The following is a 13,478-nucleotide window of genomic DNA, read 5'->3' as shown; positions in this document are numbered from 1 at the left end:
TTTGTATGTCAGATCTGCAGGCACTAGGCCCCCTGCCCCGCCCCGCCCAGCCCAGGGGTGACCCCCCACCAGTGACACCCACCACCCCTGACCAAGCCTGACTCCCCACACCAAACCCCTCGCTCCCCCCCGTGCCTTGAGACGACTGGCCATTTACCAAGATGGGTGCTCACCTCCCCCGATCCCACAGCAGCCATTTTGTTAGCTTAACATTTTTAAATAGGTGTGCTAAACGGCGCCGGATGACCACTCGCTGAGGAGCCGGTTAGATCATTGAAGATCGTTCGATAGGGGCTCCCAAAATTGCCCTTAGTGTTGGGTGGGGTTACTGGGTTATGGGGATCGGGTGGAGGTGTTGACCTTGGGTAGGGTGCTCTTTCCAAGAGCCGGTGCAGTCTCCTTCTGCACTGTAAATTCTATGTTATGTTCCCGTTCATGGCCTTAATAGCTGATTATTGGTTTCTTGCCATGCCATCGTGGGATCCTGATCTCGCTAATGGGAGCAGACCGGTTCGATCAGAAACCAAGATGCCTGGTGCAATCTCCTGAGATCTAATCGGCGCACTTGGATTCACACCCGACGCGGCATGGCCATTTGATCACACCCTCGGTGTCCGAAATGGAGACTGAAGAGATCGATCCTCCGCTGGAGATCAGCACCGAACATGAGCCTCCATCTGAGGCCCTTTGGCGCCCAACAAGGAAGCAACGCTCCCCGGTCCACTTCACACACCCCGATCCGGCTCCATCTGCCGCCGACTCGAGGCCTTGTGCCAAGCGACGAAAGAGGCCTCATCACTGTGGGAGCGAGGGGGATAATTTGAACTCGAAGGGGAACAAATGTGATAGCCCTCATGAGGACCACGGGAGGTCACTGATTGATCTTGCTGTGGGCTTCGCGGGCAGAGGCCCACCACCTGGGCTCGTTAGCGGGACCTTTAAATATAGCTCCCAGACCAGCAGTTCCAGATAGTGCTGGGCTGGGGTGTTTGTTTTGTGTGTCCTGGTAGTGGATTTATTTTCAGTTTAAAATAAGCCAGTTTGGTCTTTCACTCCACGCGTCCTTGAATTATTACACTTTGTTCACACGCTCAGTCTCTGCAGCCTGTGCAACATGCGATCTGTGTTTTCTGTTTCAAAGCAGTTAGTCAACACGATACAATAAATAAAAGCAATATTTTTAACAACCAAGGCTTGGTATTTACACTATTGACTGCCAGCCAGTTCTTGGGTAAGAACCCATTCAAAAAGAACTTCAACTCTCATCCTAAACACTTGACACATTTTCAAGTTCATCGTTCCAGCTCCGCTTCTTATTTGGGTGAGTGATAGACCCTGGACAGTCGATATGTGGGAATCTAAAGGTTTAAAGAGGGCTTGTAGTGCCACCTTTCAGACAATGCCATGTATCTATCAGTCAGTTTGATTCATTTTTTAAAGTAATGAATACACTTTAACTAGGCAGCATAGGGTGCATCAAATATAACAGGCCAATGACCAAATATATGTTGTTGTACTTCAGTCGAGGGATTCTGATGACATTTCTAAACTGCTGTTGCTGGCTAACGAGGTTTATAACATTTTCAGAACTCTTCTTTTGTCACCAATAATCATTTATTGTCTTAATTCCCTAATATGCGAAGTATTATTTTCTGAACCATTTCAATATTTTGAAATCGTAATCACAGGCAAACACAAGTCTGAAATATTTCTGATTGTTTTTCTTGGCCTGGTAAGAAGGAACAGAACTAAACAACATGTGCCTTCAAATTACAGGTAGCCTTTTTAATTTGGAACTTCATAAATCAGCTGCAAATTACAGACCCTTTGGCTGACTTGGCTAAGGTCCCAGAATCCCTGCCAAGCCCTTGTGGCTGTCAAATGCTCCAGATCATGCCCCAGTGATCCATTTTCACGCTCAGACCCTGGAGCGCCAATGTGAAAGACCCCAGCCACATTCAGCAGATGGCCAGCACACAATAAGCAGACAGAATGCCAGAGCTGCATCATTAACAACACAAACAACATAACAATGGCAGAGCAGAGGTCTAGTCACCCTTCAGAGCAGTCCGCCCTCAGCTCAGTGTTTTGTTACTCGTATATTTAAAAGATAAATCAGCTCTCCACTGATAACATTTTATTCAGGGGTCTAAGCAGCAAAATCAAAAAATAAAGATTTCATTGTTGATATTTTATCCAAAACACATTGATCGAAACTGTTGGCAAGGGAGGGGTGAAACAGCACCAACACTCTATTGATTCCTCGAGCAATTTGTTTGGTTAACAGGGAAAGAAAATAAACATGAGCAATACCTTGCAATATCGACTGCCGATTCAGTTCATGTAAACTGCAGTTCTGTCTTTTGAAGAGCAATGCTAGTTCTTTGCACTTTCTATTGTATTTCTGAGGTTGTGAGGCTGCATTTTGCAAATAAGTTGCAAAAGATTGGGCTGACGACATTTTTCCATTGCTGGGGAGAATGTGAGTTCTCAAGAGCCGATGGCAGTTTAGAGTGGGGGGCAAAATGTGGCAAATCTCAGCATTTCCAAAGCTCTGGCGGCTTTCCAATGGCTTCATTTTTAGAGAATAATTTACTACAGTTTGAAGTCTTTGCACATGAATATGGCTATTAGTGGATTAGCTGCCAACCTGACTGTTATGGTAATCACCCAGGAGGTCTCTAGTGACTGAATTGGGAGAGTCTCAGTTTCCACATATTATGTTGCTTTGGTTGGAGCTGTTTACATGGTAATATTCATGCCCTTTCCCCAAGGAATGGATGTGGTTGTGTTACTTAACAGTCAAAGAAGGAAGGGCAGCAATTGCATAGCGATCATCGCAAGCCTGTTCCACAAATGGAGATGGCAAAAATGGTCATCTTCATTGCAGCACAACAAGAAATGTAACAAAGTTGTGGCCTGTCAGAACTTCTGGAAACTTTGGTCCAGTCCGGCTACGAAGGGTCCTGGATAAACGACCTCTCACATCAGTTTTCCTCCTTGGACGTTACAGAGCAAACCTGTCAACGATTTCGGCATCAATGCTCCGTCCTGTTCATTCATAACATCTGAGTGAATCATAAGATATGGAGCAGAATTAGGACATTCATCCCATCGGGTCCCCTCCACCATTCAATCATGGCTAATGTTTCTCATCCCCATTCCCTTGCCCCAATCCCCTTATTAATCAAGAACCTATCTATCTCTGTTTTAAAGCCACTCCAGAGCCTTCTCCGGCAATGAGTTCCACAGATTCACCACTCTCTGGCTGAAGGAATTCCTCCTCATCTCTGTTTTAAAAGATCATCCCTCCGGTCTGAAGCTGTGCTCTCGGGTTCTAGTTTCTCCTACTAATGGAAACATCCTCTCCACATTCACTCTATCCAGGCCTCTCAGTAATCTGTAAGTTTCAATGAGATCCCCCCTCATCCTTCTAAACTCCATCGAGTACAGACCCAGAGTCCTCAACTGCTCCTAAAATAACAAGTCCTTCATTCCGGGGATCATTTTTGCATACCTCCTCTGGACCCTCTCCAAGGCAGGCACATCCTTCCTTAGATACTGGACCCAAAACTGCGTACAATATTCCAAATGGGGTCTGACCGGTTCGTTCATGGGTTCACTCTGGTGAGCTCCTCCTCACCACCCCAGAGAAGTTCACATGTAGCCTTTTCAATGGCAGCTCACCTCATCTTTCTTATCATTTCAGCTGCCACTGATAAACCAGGTCCCCATCCACGATCGGGGTAGTGATTCCCAGCTTAATGAGTCGAAGCCCCTGAGTCTTCCTAAGTCCCATCATTTTCTTCTAAAGGACACATGGAAGCTCCACTCCTCACAAGTTAAAGTGACATGAAAATGGCAGAGACATGAGAAAATCTAGTAATGTTAATCTCTGGTGTGGGGGGAGAGCTGTCAGTCTCAACCTGGCAACATCACCCACCTTCAATAGAAACGAGCATGGTTGCATAAGATGCAGCCAAAGTGATGCCACCAGGTTTGCTGTTCCCACTGAAGTTGAACATTACTCCCTAGGCCTCTCCTATTTATTTGGGGGCTACACAGATCTCTTCAAGTTAAGAAACCAGTAGAGCACATTTCCAATTTTGGGGTCATTATCTTCTCATCCTCAAGATGGATACTGTCATAAACCCCACGAGGACCAAGGGGAACCCATCATCGATCTCCCTGTAGGACTCCTGGAGTACACGCTCCCCAAACAGGGGCAGAACACAACCAGCTGGGGCTCGTTATGATCTAAGATAAAAGCCAGCCCAAAGCGGGGCGTGGTGTGGTTAGTTCTCCAGCAAGGACTGTTTTGGGAATGATATGCTGCCTTGAGCAGGACTTTGTAAATAGTTAAATAAACCTATGTTCATTTACTGCCAGCTCCCTCAAGTTACTCAGATTTAAATATGAAAGAACGTTTACACCCCGGGTTACAACTAAGAGGAGAAATTACACAAACTGAAGTTGCATCATTGGGACTTTAGAAGGTTAAGGGGTGATTTAATTGAAATTTTCATGATATTACTGAGAATTGATAAGGTCGGGAGGGAGAAACTATTTCTGCTGGTTGAGGAGTTTAGGACTTAAAGCCTAAAAATTTAATCCATGTCTTTCAAGAGTAAAGTTAGGAACTTTTAGAAACTGGATGGCAAAATAAAGGAAGTGCAGAACTGAAAAGGCTTTCTTGCAATCAGAACAATTGCAATGGCTCACATTGAGACTCGTAATCACTAGTCTGGCTGACCCACTCATACCATGTGACTTTGGCACATGTTGGAAGGATTTACATATTAACATTCGATCTGTTTGGCCATGTTAAAACTTACTTTCCTTCTTTAAAATATTTCTATTGGCATTGTCCACTTTTAACAGTTTAACAAGTAGACATATAAAACACATAATATTTACAGAATGAGATGTTTCTTATGTACAATTTTGCATGTACTCCTTTTCTTGCTCCCCTTCACTCCCTCACCAACCCCCCCCCACACCCCCACACCCCCCCACACCCGCCCCCACACTCCTCCCCTGTTGATTGTCGGGCTCCATCGTGGCCCCATCTTTCGCCCTGTTGTATTGTTATAATTCTATCTTCATTTTGTGGTTTTTGCTATTATCCCTGTGGCTTCACTGGGGAGGGGTCTGCAGCCATGGGTGATGCTACTGATCACCAGCCGAGCAGGATTCTCCGGCAAGAGATTAAAGAAGCAAAAGCAAGGGCCTCTTCCTGAACGTACTTTCCTTGACCATTAAGGCCTGGTGTGGAACATAAACCTCTGCCTTCTGGCTCAGAGACATTGTGCCACAAGATCTCCCATTGTTTGCTTTTATACTAGAAAGTTAATAAATGGTCCACAACCTCCATACACAACTATGGATGGGATTTTCCAGCAACGATCCTCTTCCCCAACCTCCGACACCCTCTTTCTGGAGCATGCTGAGCATTGAAGATCACTGACTGGCTGGCAGCTCTCGACAGGTGGGCCCTCTGCCCTCAGCATCCTTGACTTAGAGAAAGGCTCACTGCCGCTCTTATCTGGCGGCGGAGGCAGTATACTATAGGCTGCCAGTGAGATCTTCCGGTCCTGCCGATGCCTAAGGCATTTTATCTATTTTTTAAAAATAAATTTAGAGTACCCAATTATTTTGTTTCCAATTAAGGGGCAATTTAGCGTGACCAATCCACCTAACCTGCACATCTTTGAGGTGTGGGGGTGGAACACACGCAGACATGGGGAGAATGTGCAAACTCCACACAGACAGTGGCCTAGAGCCGGGATTTGAACCCGGGTCCTCAGCGTCGTAGTCCCAGTGCTAACCACTGTGCCATGTGCCGCCCGTACCTATGGCATTTTACATGGCTCTCCGATCCCGCCGCTGGGGAACCTGCCACGGGAGGGGGAGGGGGGGGTCGCCTTCGGCAGCACCGAAAATACTACCTGTGGGAACGGCCGGAAAGTGGCGCCCCATGTGTTCCAATTAGTTTCTGTTCCTATTTTAGTTGTGTCTGCCTGGATGTTTTTAATATTTTTACGAAATACATTTTTTCTTTGGTTGCCTAATATTTTGATAGTTTCAGACGGATTAATTCTTCAGTTTGCTGGAAGTCTCTTGCTTGGGCAAAATCAATGCAAAAAGGAACAAGTTACTAAACACGTCGGATATACATAACTTTACAACTAGGTTTCCAATTTTTTCTAGTGTTCAAAACTACACGAGATGAATGTCAGATCGTCCACAAATCTTCAGAAACATTATGATGAGACGATTTTTTTGGCAAATCATCATCAGAGCCAATATGAATTGAGATGAAAATGTTTCATTTTTGTTCAACTGTACCCCAGTGATTTGAGACATGTTGTACAATAAGCAATTACCATCCGTTTGCACTTTCTGAACAAATTTAATGCAGGCAACTGGTGTCCCAACCATCAGCGGGAGTGCCGGCACGATGCCCATGTCATGATATCTATATTAACATATCATGGTGTAATCACACACACACACTGATGGACAGGTAGACGGACCAATCAACACACACACAACATCACAGCCAATCACCAGTGAGAGCACACGCACTATAAAACAGGGAACACCACAGTTCCCGCTCATTCTACCAGGAGATAGCTCAGAGCACAGAGCTCACAGCGCGCCATTCAGACATACACCATGTGCTGAGTGCCTCACTAGGATAGTGCTCGGGCTGGGTCCACAGGTTAGCTGGCGAAGTACGAACCACAGCCAGAAGTTAATAGTTATTATTGTACAGAATAATAAAACAGAGTTGTACCATCTACAGCCGCGTTGGTTTGTTTGTATATCAGAACACCCAACACGACATGATACCAGGTCTGGAAACTCCCCAGCAACTGTGAGACCTACCTGCACATCTTCAGAAACCCGCCATCCTGCGCCATGAACACCATCAGCCCACCGCAGCCGCTTCAAATCACTGGAAATCTCGGCGTCAACTGGAAGCTGTTTAAACAGCGCTTCCAGCTCTTCCTAGAAGCCACAGACAGGGAGAATGCATCGGACGCCAGGAAGATCGCCCTCCTCCTCTCCACGGCGGGGCAACACGCCATCCACATCTACAACTCCCTGGCATTCGCGGAAGGCGAGGACAAGACGAAGTACAAGACGGTCCTTCTGAAGTTCGAGGAACACTTCAGCGTGGAAGTCAATGAGAGCTTCGAAAGGTACCTCTTCCAGTAGCGCCTGCAGGGTAAGGATGAGCCTTTTCAATCTTATTTGACACACCTCCGTATCCTCGCGCAGTCCTGCGGCTATGAGGCCACCTCCGACTCCATGATTCCGGATCAGATAGTTTTGGGGGTCACCTCGGACACCCTACACCAGCAGCTCCTCAAAATAAAGCGCCTCACTCTAGCCAAAGCTATCGAAACCTGCGTCCTCCACAAAAACGCGACCAGCCGGTACTCCCAATTCCAGGCGGCCGAATCGGCACGGCAGTGGTCCTACGAGGCTAGGCGGGTCCAGTCGATCGAGTTCCCCCCGGCCCACGGCCCGGACGAGGGCGGCCATTTTGTGCGCTTTCCGAGGCCTCCTGCACTTGTACGCGCCAAAAGAGGGGACGTCGACGCAGAGGGACGTGATGCGCAGGCGCGCTCTACAGAGGACCGCACTGTGCATGCGCGGTGGCGCAACGAACACCATGACGTCACGGCGTGCGGCAACTGTGGATCCGCACTCTTAAAGCGGCAATGTCCAGCCAAAATGCGACAATGCCTCCGCTGTGGCAGGATGGGCCACTATGCTGCCTGCTGTCGAGCAGCTCAACCTGCCAACCCTCTGCAATTCCGCCAGCCTCGCAGGGACGTGCTGGCCATTCAGCCCACATACACCGAGTCATTCCCTGACGACGTGCAGACCGGTGATACCGACGACCGGGAACCCTTCCGCGTTGCGGTAATAGACAAGGAACCGGATGTCCCCAAGCACGACCCACCAGCCGATGCCATGCACAGCATTAATCCGGGCGATGAATGGTGTGCCACCCTAACAGTCAACCGATCACCAATCACATTCCGCTGAGACACTGGTGCCTCCGCCAATCTCATTGCATGGTCAGCCTTCCGCACCTTGAAGGTCAAACCACCGATTCAGCCATCCCACTGTCAGCTGGTTGATTACAACGGGAATGTTATACCGGCCATGGGGTACTGCCAACTCGAGGTTGCACACAATTTATACACAGCCACACTGTCTTTTGAGATAGTTGGATCCTCAAAGGACTCTCTGTTAGGTGCACAGGCGTGCAAGATCCTCCACCTCGTTCAGCGGGTACACACTCTGTCTCCAGAAGGCATGTCCGATTTCCCGGATGCAGACTTTAGGGCGCAGCTCCACTCGCTCCTCGCCCACAGCCAGGAGATTTCGAGGGCAAGGGCACACTGCCCTACACTTACAGAATACGGCTCAAACCGGACGCCACCCCGGTCATTCACGCACCTCGTAGAGTCCCAGCACCAGTCAAGAACCGCCTCAAGCAGCAGCTGCAGGATCTGCAGGACCAAGGAGTGCTTTCCCGGGTCACGGAGCCAACGCCATGGGTCAGCTCCATGGTGTGCGTAAAAAAGTCCTCTGGCGAGCTCCGGATCTGCATCGACCCGAAAGACCTGAACAATAACATCATGAAGGAACACTACCCCATACCCAAACGGGAAGAAATAACAAGCGAAATGGCCCGGGCTAAAATTTTCACCAAGCTTGATGCCTCAAAGAGTTTTTGGCAGATTCAACTGGATCAGTCCAGCAGGAAGCTGTGTACCTTCAACACTCCCTTTGGCAGGTTCTGCTACAATAGGATGCCGCTTGGCATCATCTCGGCCTCCGAGGTGTTCCATCGCATCATGGAACAGATGATGGAGGGCATCGAAGGGGTGCGCGTCTATGTTGACGACGTCATCATCTGGTCCACCACACCACAGGAGCACATCAGTCGCCTCCAGTGTGTCTTTGCACGGATACGAGATCAGGGCCTGCGCCTGAACCGAGCCAAGTGTTCGTTTGGCCAAACTGAGCTAAAGTTTCTGGGGGACCACATATCCCGGTCAGGGGTGTGTCCGGATGCCGACAAAGTGGCAGCTATTGCAGCCATGCCGCAGCCGGCAGACAAGAAGGCAGTGCTATGCTTTCTCGGGATGGTCAACTTCCTGGGGAAGTTCATTCCCAACCTTGCCTCGCACACAATGGCTCTTCGCCACCTGGTCAAGAAGACAACGGAATTCCAGTGGCTGCCCGCAGACCAGGAGGAATGAGAGGAGCTCGTGGTCAAGCTCACCGCCACCCCGGTATTGGCGTTCTTCGACACTACTCGGGACACAAAGATCTCGACTGATGCCAGCCAGTCTGGCATTGGGGCGGTACTCCTGCAACGGGATGACACTGCATCATGGGCCCCGGTCGCCTATGCCTCGCGGGCCATGACCCCCACAGAACAGCGCTATGCGCAGATTGAAAAGGAGTGCCTGGGTTTGTTAGCCGGCATAGATAAATTCCACGACTATGTGTATGGTCTTCCTCGGTTCTCTGTGGAAACCAACCATTGCCCCCTGGTCGGCATCATTCAGAAGGACCTCAACGAGATGACCCCTCGCCTCCAGCGCATTCTGCTCAAGCTCCGGAGGTACGGCTTCCAACTTGTCTACACACCGGGAAAGGTCCTCATCATCGCGGATGCCCTGTCCAGAGCAGTGAGCACACCGCCCGAATCGGAGGGGTTCGTTTGTCAGGTCGACGCACAAGTAGCCTTCACATCGGTCAATCTGCCGGCTACTGATGCACGTCTGGCCCACATTCGCCGTGAGACTGCGGCTGACCCCCTTCTACAACATGTGATGCGCCACATGACGGAAGGGTGGCTCAAGGGGCAGTGCCCACAATTCTACAATGTCCGGGACGACTTGGCCGTCATTGATGGTGTCCTCCTAAAGTTGGACCGGATTGTGATCCCACACAGCATGCACCGACTTGTCCTCGAACAATTGCACAAAGGCCATCTCGGGGTTGAAAAGTGCAGGCGGAGGGCCCGAGAAGCTGTGTACTGGCCGGGCATCAGCGACGACATCACCACCATGGTGCTCAACTGCCCCACCTGCCAAAGGTTTCAGCCGGCGCAACCCCCTGAGACGCTTCAGCCCCATGAGTTGTAACGTCCCCCTGGGCAAAGGTGGGTGTGGACCTCTTTCATGCGCTCGGCAGGGACTATGTCATTATAATTGACTATTTTCCCAATTATCTGGAGGTCATACGCCTGCACGACTTGACATCATCAGCTGTCATCAGAGCATGCAAAGAAACCTTCGCTCACCATGGCATTCCGCTCACCGTCACGTCTGACAACGGGCCCTGTTTTGCGAGCCAAGAATGGTCTTCTTTTGCCACTTCATACGGCTTCACACACGTGACGTCCAGCCCTTTGCATCCCCAGTCAAATGGCAAGGCAGAAAAGGGTGTCCATATCGTGAAGCGGCTCCTCTGCAAGGCTGCTGATGCCGGATCTGACTTCTGTTTAGCCCTGCTGGCCTATCGCTCGGCCCCACTGTCCACTGGCCTCTCACCAGCCCAGCTATTGATGGGTCGCACCCTCAGGGCCACTGTGCCGTCCATTCATGTTCCGAAACCCGACCATGCTCCAGTACTGCAAAGGATGCGACAGCAGCGTGCTCAGCAGAAGGTGGCACATGACGCTCGGGCAACTGATCTTCCTGCCCTGGCGCCTGGAGGCACCGTCCGCATACACCTACCAGAGGGTGGCTGGTCGGCAACCGCCAAGGTTCTCCGCCGCGTGGCTCCCCGCTCGTTCCTGGTTCGCATGCCTGATGGCTCCATTCGCCGGCGTAATCGGCGGGCCCTTAATCTGGTCCCGCGCTCGCTACATGATCATGCACCGGTGCCACGCCCTCCTGTTGTCCCTGATGTCGGCTTTATTAAGCTTCCTGCCACTCTACCTATTCCTCTATCGCCCGTGGCCAGGCCCATTCCTCAGCCGGTGGATCCTGACCCACCCTTGAGGCAGTCAACCCGAATTCGTCGCCCACCTAATAGACTGGACTTATCAGCCTGTTAGCACATTGGACTCACTGATTTGTTGTGCAATAATGTTAACGTGTTTCTTTCTTGTTGTTCCGGGAGTTCTCTTTCGATATTTGATGATTGCACTTGTTTTATTTGTGGTACAACCTCGTTGCTCTGTTGCACCTGACACCTTCCTATGTATATAGTTTAGCCTCATGTACATGTTGTAATTATTGCACACACATACTCAGCCGCACTCAGTACACACCAATATTTATTACCATGTAGGCACATATCCTTGTGAAAAGGGGGGATGTCATGATATCCACATTAACATATCATGGTGTAATCACACACACACACTGATGGACAGGTAGATGGACCAACCAACACACACACAACATCACAGCCAATCACCAGTGAGAGCACACGCACTCTAAAACAGGGAACACCACCGTTCCCGCTCATTCTAACAGGAGATAGCTCAGAGCACAGAGCTCACAGCGTGCCACTCAGACATACACCATGTGCTGAGTGCCTCACTAAGATAGTGCCAGGGCTGGGTCCACAGGTTAGCTGGTGAAGTACGAACCACAGCCAGAAGTTAATAGTTATTATTGCACAGAATAATAAAACAGAGTTGTACCACCTGCAACCGTGTTGGTTCGTTTGTGTATCGGAACACCCAACACGACAGTCCACATTGCCTCTTTTCGGGAAGGCACACTGTATCGTACGAATTATGCACTTAACTGAGCAGCAGTGGGCCCTTCTCTAAATCAAGGCTGCTGAGGGCAGAGGGCCCACCTGTCGAGAGCTGCCAGCCAGTCAGTGATCTTCAATGCTCAGCACTGCTCCAGAAGGAGGGTGGCTGCTGCCGGTAGTGCACCGACCAGAGACTCAGGATCGCTGATGTACCCTGGCCACAGGCGAATGTTGGCACGAGGAGGATTAAGAGGTGGAAGCCGTGGTCACAGGGAAGGCAGATGAGAGGTCTTGGCAGCAAGGGAAGAGGGCAGTGGCCCTCTGGCATATGTCCCCTTGACAGGTCCCTCGATCGGGAACAGAGGACCTTTGAATGAGTGACTCCCTGGAAGCTGATATGCAAATCAACTGGGTTTCATTTTTGGGCACCCTGCACGGTCGCTTCCTACCTGTAGGTGGTTTAATACCAGCGGCAGCAGGATGAAGCTCTTATGGGAGCACTCATTTCGAACTCAATGGCCTCAACTGGCAGCAGGTTGGGAAGGGCATCTATGAGCCTTCCCAGCATGGACTTAATTGGGGAAGAGGCAAGGCACCAGGGTCCCTACCTGCCACCCTCACACCTGGTTAAATTCTCCCATCAACAAACCCGCCATGAGGGAGAGCACTATGTTCCGCCACTACCTCTGCCACTTGTTCAGAAGTTAAATAATAATATGTAAGAGATTGATGTGCCAACATTTGGTTACTTTCCTTTGAAGTACTGCTTTTAACAAATTTTCAATTATTGTGTAATCTTACACCATTCTTTTAGAATTTGGGAGGTCTATCAGAATCACGGTCAAATGGGGCACCATTGTAAAAGTTGATTGATCCTTTATAGAGCTTTTACCGCAAAATTGTTCATTCCTGTGGTGTTTCGGAAGAGGATCTCCCTCGACTTCATTTATTTCCCTCAAACTTCCACAATGCCAGCCTGCATCACATGTGTGACATTTGAGGGCTTAATATGACCTGAGCAGCTTTTATGTGTGGCAGAAACATCACTTCATACTAAAAGCAACGTAGTAACCTCATGTATATGGTTTGGCAGCTAAGGTTACAAAATTAAATATAAGTTCAGTGGCAAAGGCATTGCCTGAGGTCATTTGATGCAATAGGGATTAATTCTGGAAGAAAAAAGAAGGAAAGTGCATAACTGAGAAGGCTAATCTTGGAATTAGAAACCATTGTAATGTCTCACATCATACTAGTAATCACTAGTCTAGCTGTAGCAAAAACCTGTCGTGCAAGGAATCCTGAATCTCATTAAGTGATTTGAAGGTTCAAAACAAACTAGCCATGAACTGCAATAAAAGAAAACACTCAAAGCAAGCTTTTGTCTTTTGAAGCTTGCACATTTTCTAACTGAGAAATGTATAGTTTTCTGGTTCCAATTCTACCTGTATATGACTGTAAATTATTTTACCAATAGTAATGTTTGTCCTGTGCTAAGGGGTTGCTCCTTTAACCATGCATAAATGCTTGCGTTCCCAAATTTTTTGCTGTCCTTAATTTACCATATTATTGAATGTTTAATTCAGTCAAGATAATTATCTATTTCGCTGCTAGCTCCTCATGGTATTTCCCTTATATTTTTAATTACCTTGGAGGGAGGGGCTTTGAAGCATCAATAAGAAATCAGCAGCAGGTTAGGAAAAATGACGCAACAGAATCTCGGAACT

This window comes from Scyliorhinus torazame, chromosome 1 (genome assembly GCF_047496885.1).
Source record: "Scyliorhinus torazame isolate Kashiwa2021f chromosome 1, sScyTor2.1, whole genome shotgun sequence".
Taxonomy (NCBI): Eukaryota; Metazoa; Chordata; class Chondrichthyes; order Carcharhiniformes; family Scyliorhinidae; genus Scyliorhinus; species Scyliorhinus torazame.
The sequence above is the reverse complement of the archived record's forward strand: the minus strand, read 5'-3'. Positions refer to the sequence as shown.